The 10,508-nt window shown below is 49.1% G+C and overlaps 1 pseudogene; it reads right to left on the bottom strand.

Moving 5' to 3' along the window:
• Nucleotides 1-1,519: 1,519 nt before the first annotated feature.
• LOC138392344 (lactoylglutathione lyase pseudogene) lies at nt 1,520-2,736 on the bottom strand (annotated as a pseudogene).
• Nucleotides 2,737-10,508: the final 7,772 nt, after the last annotated feature.

Raw genomic sequence — 10,508 nt, 5'->3', positions numbered from 1 at the left:
TACCAGCCAGCTGACCTGGCAAGCTTGGCTCTTCCTGCCCAGATGAACTGGAAGATTCCAGGGGGTCATCAGGGGCCCCAACACCGGGGCCAGTTTAAGGCCTTCCTAGGGCCAGTCCCCCTTACTCTGGCAGCTCCACCTGACATCCCCTGTTAAGTAAGATGTCCAACGCACAATAACATTTTACACATTGAATTGAATTGCCCCGATATGTTCCTTTTTGGAGCCATTTAATTAACTATTAAGGTGATATTTTCTATTTTGCAATTTGGTTTTTTAATTTTAGTGTCACTTTAAGTTTGTCTTCAGGTCTCTAGAGTTTTCAGACTCTTGAAAATTCCTAGACCCCAAGCTCTCTCATCCAGCAGGACTTACCTCTCCAGCCCTCCTAATTTGGCTTACCTTAGCAAAGACCCACTTTCCAATCTCCAGCTGCTACTAGGACCTTAAACGTCTCTTAGGATGGGATTTACTACCAGGGGCTCCAATGGACTAATTTAAAGAGAAAAGAGAAAAGAAATAGGAAACTTCTGCCTCTCTGTGGCTCTAGTCCCAAATAGGTCTTAGGCTGCAGGTAGAATCTTAACAACCCAAGAGGCTCTTCAGGAGGCTGGCAAGGCAACGACTGGGGGAATCCTGATTTGAATGAAGTATTTCTTTGATCAGGAGGGCTGGGTTAGAGTTAAGTGTTGTTAAGTATCCCATGACCCGCTAAATGTGGATCCCAGCACTTAGCATGGTCTTTAACTGCATATTTATTTGCGTCGTTATTTAATAGTCTATCTCCCTTACCAAACTGTAAACTCCTTGAAGACAAGGGATGGGTTTGTCAAATCCTCCCCTGATCTCTGGAATAGACAGTTTACACGTAGATACAAGCATTCTAACACACACATGCATGCATCCACTATACACACTAACATTCATAAATGCATTCACATGAAAACATATATGACAAACATATACCTATGCACTACACTCACTATTCATACACATATATCAATCAAAAATTCCACATACATATATTCATAAATGCATATATCTAAAGACTCATACAATTATGCACACACCCAAAAATAAGCATACATTTTTAGGTCATTGGAGAGATGGGGAAGCTGTCCCAGGTAGAAAACACGGGACAAGTGAGTGGGTCTGTGTGGCTGATGCTGGCATTTTTTTTTTTTTCAGACTCGAAGAGAAGTACTATTTAGGAGATAGAAGGTAGCAAATAAACAGAGCCCCTGAAGGGAACTATTCTAATTATTAACTAAAAAGTAAAGTTGTACAACTATATTCAAGGACATAAGATAAAGCATTACTTTAAAACCAGAATGACTGAACAGTTAGGTGAAAAAAAAACCTAGCTGACACAGGAAAGGGAAATGGATTTAAGAATAATTTGAATTACAGCACTGACCCATCAGTCCTAGATGCTTCTGCTATCTGAATATCTTGAACCACATTCTTTCCTTTTTAATCTCTGTCTTCACTGAAATCTCAAAGGAGCATTTTCACAGCGCTAAATAATAGCTGCCATTTTGTTGGGATTCAAAATTTCAAGCCAGTAGCCATCAGGATCTTGAATAAATGCCAGGCCTTTCATTTTACCATCATCGGGTTTCTTCACAAATTTCACTCCCAGTTCTTTTACAAGCTCCGTGTACATGAGGACCAGCAATTGTAGTGTGACCCAATCCTTGAGGGTCTCAGTTGCTGCTGTGGTGACTCTGGGTCTCAGCATCTTCAGTGCCCCTTGTGTGTCAGCTCAAGTGTAGAGTTTTCCGGAGAATACCCATGCTACTTTTTCATCTTTATCTTTGGGGATGTCATTTTTATCCTCATAAGCCAAGAAATAGAGCGAAAATTTCATGGAAGGAAACTCTAATTTTTGGAGTAGCATCATTCCAAGAACTCTAGTGTAAAAAATCCAGTGACTTCTTAGGATCCTTAATTTGTAGAGCGGTCTGCTGCAATAGAAAATCCTTTGTGCTGGGGTCTGCGTCGGGGCAGCAATTGAGGGTGGTGGCCTCGTCCGTGAGGCCACTGGACGTGGGCTGCGGTCCTGCCACTGCAGCACTGCTGTATCACGGACGACGGGACCCAGGAACGGACCAGTCAGCCACACTTGTGTTGCTGGGATTTGAAAGGGAAGTTTAGGCAGATTAGGGAGGAAGGACCTTGAATAGCAAATAACAAAGGTGTTGTGATGTCATGGAAAGAGCCCTGGATTTGAAATGGATGATCCTGAGATTAAATCACTGCTCTGCCATTTACTAGCTGTGTGACCTAGGGTAACTGACTTAACCTCTCTGTGCTCTGGCTTTCCTAGCTGTAAAATGGGATGTTGCAAGGATGTCACTGAGCTCCAGAATGTTGTAGGTGCTTAATAACAAATCACAACTGTTGTTACGATGAAATGTATGTGGGGACCAAAGGTATTTTAATGGATCTTTGATCTCCATAAACTGATGTTCCAGGGGAAAAAGAAAAAAAAAAAAACCTTTATATACATCATCATCATCCCATTTGAGGCCAGGAAACCGAGACCCAAAGAAGGTAACAGTAGTGGTCCTAGAGTTGGGTATGGATGACGCGTGCATTGCAAGAGGCGTCCAGCAGGAGGCGTGAGCCAGGCCAGGGCTGGGGTTTGGGACAGCGCAGCTGCCAGGAAGTCGTACCTGTCCCGGTCTCTGCCTACACTCACCTGTACTGTGCCAGGGAGCTGTCCCGCAGCATTCCTGAGGACTATGAGAGTTTATTTGCAGGTTATGCAAAGCAGAGCCATTCTGTCAGAAGGCCACTGCCCGGGCCCCTTGTGTCTGTGCCACCCAGCGTCTCCAATGGGCCTTAACTCTGCCCTTTCCTCTTTCCTCTCAGCTGGGTGTGGGAGCCAGCTCCCTCAGCAGCCTTTCGGTGCTGCCAAGGAGGGGCTCAGGGTTGGTGGAAGGCACACTGAACTGGCAGTTGAAGGATCTGGGTTCAAGTCCCGACTTGGCCCCTTGCTGGCCGTAAGGCCTTGAGCCAGTCATCTCCCTTTGCCGAGGCCTGGCTTCGCCCCTCCGTTCAATGCTGGTATCAGCCTCCGGCAGCACGGGGAGACTTCAGGGCAGGAATGAGCGTGCAGATGCCTAGCTCGGGTGCGGGGACTCCATGTTGGCTGAGGGCGTCAAGTGAAATTAACAGAGGAAGAGCAAAGCATTCTAGTCCAGGCTGTGCCTGAAGTGTGTAACCTTCAGAAAGACCCTTAACTTCTCTGCGCCTCGGTTCCCTCAGCGTGAAATGAGAAAATCGGCCTAGATAATCTTTAGCCTCTTTTCCAGCTCCGCTGCTCCGGAACTCTGGGATGGGAGCTGTCGGGGTGTCTTTCCTCAGGGCACACACAGTGTTAAGGGTGGCAACGTTGGGGAGAGACCCACAGAGCAAGGACCCTCCTCTGCCCTGGAGCCCCGTCGGCTTTGCTCTGACATCGTGTTGAATGAGGTAGGTTAGTTTGTGTGTATGGGGGGGTGGGGAGCGCTGGATGTTTGATAACGGGGGTCCTGTGGTTCCGTCCGTCAGTCACATGTGGCCTGTCAGCCGCCACTGTCCTTCAGAACCCTGCTGGGAGAAGAGCGCTGGGCACACACAGCGCCGCTCACGTGTAGCGCACAGTGAACTACCACACGAACCCGAGGGGGGGGCTGAGGTCCCAGCTCCGCTCTCCAGATTCTCACAGGCTACTTGGAGACGAGCCAAGGACAAATGTTTACCACCAAAAGTACAGTTTGTGCCAGAAACCAGAGCAGCCAGCCTGTCCTCAAAGGAGTTCTGAGAATAGTGTGGTCAGCATGGGCTGCGACATCGGGCAAAGGTGACAGGTGTGATCTGCTCTTGAGGGATGGGCAAAGTTTTCATGGAGGGGAAAACGAGGCCGGTGACATGTTCCAGAAATCAGAGCTTCGTTTGGCCAGCACACGTGGACGTTTGGGAGCAGAGTAGGCAGAGGCTGACGAGGAAAGGGAGGAGGAAGCCAGCCTTTGCCCCAGGACCTCGCGGTGCCAGGTCCCCTCTGATCCTCCCACAGAAACCGCACAACTCACAGGCGTTTTTCTCGTGCTCATTTCACAGATGAGGCAACTGAGTCTCAGAAAGGCCAAGAGCAGGGTGCAGGGGCGCACGCCTGTAGTCCCAGCTACTCAGGAGGCCGAGGCGGGAGGATCGCTGGAGCCCAGGAGTTCAAGACCAGCCTGGGCAACATAACGAGACTCCACCTCTCCACCTCTAAAAAAGAAATTAAATAAAAATTTTAAAAGACCAGGAGCAGAAGCCAAAGCCAGTGAGGAGCAGAGCCAGGATTAGAAATTAGAAGTGGAATCCCGAAGCCCAGGCCCTCTCCCTCCTCTGCCTCATCCACTCAGAAGCTGCTACTAGGCTTGGAGGAGAGAAGGCTTCTTTGTCAGGAGGGGAAAGACCGACTTCTCTGGAGGACGACCAAGACAGCCTCTCTCCTCCTCTGGGCAGCCTTCCAGTTGCTCTCATGGTAAGAGAGTTCCACAAACAAGCAATAGCGCAGCTGGGCTTATCACCGTCCCCACCCAGGACAATCTGATTAAATCCTGCTGTTTTCAATGAAAGGTCTTGCACAAAAGCTCTGCTTATCACAAACACGGGGCTCACCTCCTTCCTGTCTCCTCACCTTCAAGGTCAGAACATACGACAAAAGGGAGACTTTATCACTGTCACCATGGAGAGAGGCTTGATCAGAGTCCTACTTTGATTTGTCAACAGCTGTTGATCCCTTGGGCACATAAACTGAAGCTGAACTCCCTGAAGTGTCAGTTTCTTGAGCCTGAGACTCAACAGGCCCTGGACAAGGGCTGCATCCACTCAGCGATGGCCGCTGAGAAGTAACAATTGCTACCATTTATTGAGTGTCCACCCAGGACAGGCCCTTTGCACGGTGTTTCTAGTTCGCCAACATCACTGCAGGGTTGTTTCAAATCTTCTCTCCTGACTGCATTTCCGGTTTCTTCCCTGCTTTACAGAGAGAAAACTGAAACTCAGAAAGGTTGCCCTCAGGTCACGTAGGTACATGATCCAGGCCAGGATTCAAAGCCAGATCTGTTTGATTCCAAAACTCTCTAAGCGTTTGCCGAATGAATGAATACACGAGTAGATAATGAATAGATGGGACCAGGTTTGGGGATCCAAATTGGAAGCCAGAATTAATCTTACCACCTCCTCCTATCTCTAGGGCCTCCTCACAATATTGAGATAGGTGAAATCAGGTTAAATAAATATCAAAGGAAAGTTTAAATGAGAAAAAAGAGAGGCCTCCAAAGAGCTGGGCCTGTGCATCTAAGGACATAATCAAGAAAGTGAAAAGGCAACCTGCGGAATGGGAGAAGATATTTGTAAATCATATATCTGAGAAGGAGTTAATATCCAGAATATATAAAGAACTCTTACAACCCAACAGTAAAAAACAAATAACCCGGTTTAAAAACGGGCAAGCAACTTGAACAGACATTTCTCCAAAGATACGGAAATGGCCAACAAATATATGAAAAGTTGCTCAACATCACTGATCATTAGGGAAATGCAAATCAAAACCACAATGAAGGCCAGGTGCGGTGGCTCACTCCTGTAATCCTAGCACTCTGGGAGGCCGAGGCGGGCGGATCGTTTGAGCTCAGGAGTTCAAGACCAGCCTGAGCAAGAGCAAGACCCCCCCTGTCTCTACTAAAAATAGAAAGAAATTATTTGGACAACTAAAAGTACATAGATAAAAAATTAGCCAGGCATGGTGGCCCATGCCTGTAGTCCCAGCTATTTGGGAGGCTGAGGCAGGAGGATCACTTGAGCCCAGGAGTTTGAGGTTGCTGTGAGCTAGGCTGAGGCCACGGCACTCTAGCCCGCGCAACAGAGTGAGACTCTGTCTCAAAAAAAAAAAAAAAAAACCCACAATGAAATATATTTTTTATTATTCCAATTTTAGTATATGTGCTGCCAAAGCAAGCACAAAAACCACAATGAGATATGACCACACACCCAGTAGGATGGCTGCTATTTTAAAAAGACAAGACAAAAACAAAAACAACAAGTATTGGTGAGGATGTAGAGAATCTGGAACTCTTGTGCATTGTCGATGTGAATGAAAAATGATGCAGCCACAGTGGAAAACAGTATAGCAACTGCTCAACAAATTAAAGAAACAATTACCTGGCCGGGCGCGGTGGCTCACGCCTGTAATCCTAGCACTCTGGGAGGCCGAGGTGGGCGGATCGTTTGAGCTCAGGAGTTCGAGACCAGCCTGAGCAAGAGCGAGACCCCACCTCTACTAAAAATAGAAAGAAATTATATGGACAGCTAAAAATATATACAGAAAAAATTAGCCGGGCATGGTGGCGCATGCCTGTAGTCCCAGCTACTCGGGAGGCTGAGACAGGAGGATCGCTTGAGCTCAGGAGTTTGAGGTTGCTGTGAGCTAGGCTGAAGCCACGGCACTCACTCTAGCCTGGGCAACAGAGTGAGACTCTGTCTCAAAAAAAAAAAAAATAAATAAAGAAACAATTACCATGTGATCCAGCAATACTGCATCTCAGTATATATCCAAAAGCATTGAAAACAAGGTCTCAAGGAGATATCTGTACACCCATGTTCATAGCAGCATTATTCACAATAGACAAAAGGTGGAAGCAACCCAAATGTCCATGGATGGATGAATGCATAAACAAATGTGGTGTATATATAATACGTATACAATGGGATGTGATTCAGCCTTAAAAAGGCTGACACATACCACAAGCTAGATGAACCTCAAGGACATTATGCTAAATTAAATATGCCTTTCACAAAAAGACAAATACTGGCCGGCTCGGTGGCTCACGCCCATAATCCTAGCACTCTGGGAGGCCGAGGCAGAAGGATCACTTGAGGTCAGGAGTTTGAGAGCAGCCTGAGTAAGAGCGAGACCCTGTCTCTATTAAAAATAGAAAGAAAATAGCTGGACAACTAAAAACATATAGAAAAAAATTAGCCGGACATGGTGGCACATGCTTGTAGTCCCAAGCTACTCGGGAGGCTGAGGCAGAAGGATTACTTGAGCCCAGCAGTTTGAGGTTGCTGTGAGCTAGGCTGATGCCACAGCACTCTAGCCAGGGCAACAGAGCGAGACTCTGTCTCAAAAAAAAAAAAAGACAAATACTGTATAATCTCATTTCTATGAGGTATCAAGAGTAGTCAAATTCATAGAAACAGAAAGTAGAATGCTGGTTGCCAGGGACTGGGGGAAGGGAGAAACGGGGAGTTGTTTAATGAGTATAGAGTTTCAGTTCTGCAAGATGAAAAGCTCTAAAGCTGGTTGCACAACAATGTAAATACACTGAACAGTACCAAGCTATCCACTTAAGAATGGTTAAGAGGGTAATTTTATGTTATGTGTATTTTATTACAGTTTTAAAAAAGAGCTGGGCCTGGAGACTTAGAAGAAGGGGGAAAGGGGCTTGCTGCTGGGTGATGCAAGGAGGTGGTTCTTGGACTGACTGTATATTAATGAGCCTCAGGTCCCTTTTAGGATCAGAATGTTCCCTGAGTCCCTGCCCAGCCTCAGGCAGCCAGAGCAGATAAGCAGGGCCAGTTCTGGAAGGGTTACTTCCTAGCTGCCTCGTCACAATCTTGGTGGCGGTGAAAACCCATTCACTTCTTTGCCTCTTTGTCTGCCCAGTAACTGCAGCTCCAGGGACTAGCTCCACAACAGGCTGGAAGGAGGGCTTGGCTCTCAGCCATAAACCTTATAAATTATCTTACGGGCATCCCCTCCACCCATCTACCCATCCATCCATTCTTTCAGCCTATACTGGAGAGCACCAGCTCTGTACCATGTCCACACACACAGTCCCTGCCCTGATGGAGCCTGCAGTCTGGTGGGATACAGACAAGTGATCAGGAGGATGCAATGCAGTAGTGACATGTGCTGTGACAGGGTCATCTAGGGCACTTTGCAGGGGACCTGATTCAGTCTGTGAGGAGAGCTCACAAAGGAAGTTCCACCTTAGGGCCAAGACGTGAAAGATAAGCAAGACTCAGGCAGTCCAGCGGGGAGGAGGAGGCAGGGAGCATATACCTAAGAGAAGCAAGCGCATGGGGACTCCCTGGAGATTTTATAATAGAAACAACAGGGTTTGAGTGAGCATCTGAAAACAGTGGAGTCTGGCTTATTGTTGGGTGTGAGGCAGAAGGGGAAAGTAAGGACTGGATTTTTTTCTTTTTTGAGACAGAGTCTCGCTCTGTTGCCCAGGCTAGAGTGAGTGCTGTGGCATCAGCCTCGCTCACAGCAACCTCAAACTCCTGGGCTCAAGCAATCCTACTGCCTCAGCCTCCTGAGCAGCTGGGACTACAGGCATGTGCCACCATGCCAAGCTAATTTTTTCTATATATATTTTTAGTTGGCCAGATAATTTCTTTCTATTTTTTTAGTAGAGACGGGGTCTCGCTCTTGCTCAGGCTGGTCTCGAACTCCTGACAAAGGATCCGCCCGCCTCGGCTTCCCAGAGTGCTAGGATTGCAGGCGCGAGCCACCGCGCCCGGCCCCAAGGACTGGATCTTATAGCAACATTTAAGCCCCTTTGCAAGGTGCAGGGGGCGGGCGGAACAAACAGGTGTGCGACAAACTCTGCGGGCCCACTTAGAGAGGTGGTGGAAGATGGGGGTGTTCAGGGCACCTGGAGTTGGATTTGGGGTTCAGGATTCTCACAGCTGTAAGCAAGATGCCCACCGCCCCCCACTCCACTTCTTCCTGCTAATTCAGGGCACGTGAGCCACTCAGGCTCCTCTGGAAAGGAAGGTGGTTTCTTGAAAACAGCCTCAGTGGGCCTCCCTAGCCCCGCCATCCTGTGATCCTCTCTCTGTCCTGAGCACATCCCTGCCTTCTTCTTCAATCAAGCATTTGGTGACTGTCCCCACACCTGGTCTTCTCAAGGCTGGATAGGCTCAGGTCTTACAAATCATGCTGGTGCTTCCTACTATGTCCAGCCACCCTGCCCTTCTAGAACCACTTGGGTGGTTCCCTGTGAGTGCCAGGCCCAGTGTGCACAATCCTGGGTGCCCAAAGGCCTCCGTCTGGATGCCCACCCCCCATGTGACAGCATGAACTTCCTAAAAGCCACCCCCAGTTTATCGGCCTCCTGCTGCTGAGGATAAGCTGCCTCTTGCAAGCCAGGAGCCACCTCCCCTCCCCCAGGACTCTGGGCTGTTCTCTGACGGCCCCTCTAGGGGGTCAGCAGGCAAAGTGCAGGGTAGGGGCTCCCTGGTGTGACACTTTCCTGAGACACTACAGAGACCTGTCACAGGAAAGGACAGCCGTGCACCTGCCACAGATTGTTCATGGTTCACTAGGAGCCATGAAGAAAAGCAGTTATTTGCAGTATTAATTAAAGGAAAAGGGGACAGGGCAAACTGGAATATTGAACAAGGCCTTGGCTGTGAATGCCGGGCAACAGGGAAGGTTTTGTAATGAGTGTGACAGCTGGAGGCTTCCCATGGGCGTTGGGGACACTGATTTTGCGATGAATTAATCACCTCGGGGGCCCTGGCTGCTGATGGTGCGACAGCCCCCAACATCGGGCCTCGAAAGAGAATCAGCAAAGGTCCCCACAGCCTGTGACTTTGAAGAGGGCTGTAGGTAGAAGCCAGGGGTTTCAGTAAAATAGTAGCCATCTAATTTGGAGACACTGGGTTTGTCCCAGTTCCGTCAAAGGAGCGCAGAGCACGGAGGGCCGAGCCAAGGGCACGGCAGCCTTGGAAGGAATCTGGGTTCTCTCTCCGTTACTCACAAGCTCTGTGACCCTGGACAAGCCACCTCACTGCCCAGAGCCCGCATCCCAGGGCTGACGTGGAGAGTCAGGGGAACTGGGGTGCAGGTTTGACACTGAGCGAATGCTGCTCCTGGGCGTGAGGCCCAGCCTGGTTTTTCTTGTGTCTCCTCCAGGCCTCAGCCGTGGGAGGGGCCAGGGAGACAGACTCGGGTATGGTCGTGGCTTTGTCTATCTCTTGCTTCCTGGCTCTTGCTCACCTGGCCCTGAGCAGGTGGCAGGTGGGCTGTGTAGGAGTGAAGGGGCCGTGCCTGACTGGGGGCTGGGAGTGGCCAGTCGGTCCTGCATTACTGTGGCTTCCCACCCGGGCTGGCCTGGCCCCGGGAGTCTCGACCTGGGTCCATCCACACTTCTATGACTGCCCTGCAGAGGGCTCTGGGGGTCTCTCTCACAGACCCCACTGGCTCCAAGAGTGTCTTGGTGGCATATTAGCCCGGGCCATGATATCGTACACCCTGGAAATGTGGTTACCAGCTCGCAATTCTGACCCCACAAACCACCGTCCACTCCAGCCACACACGGAACCTTCTGTTCTCCCAACCTCACCACGCTTCTGCATCTTTGCCCAGACTGCGGTCACGGCCTGAACGTCGTCCCCGACCCCGCATTCTCATTCTGGCACACGCAGATCGTCACACTCTGCTAACCATCAGAAAC

Source organism: Eulemur rufifrons, chromosome 9 (genome assembly GCF_041146395.1).
Source record: "Eulemur rufifrons isolate Redbay chromosome 9, OSU_ERuf_1, whole genome shotgun sequence".
Lineage (NCBI taxonomy): Eukaryota > Metazoa > Chordata > Mammalia > Primates > Lemuridae > Eulemur > Eulemur rufifrons.
This window is presented reverse-complemented; position numbering and strand designations above follow the sequence as displayed.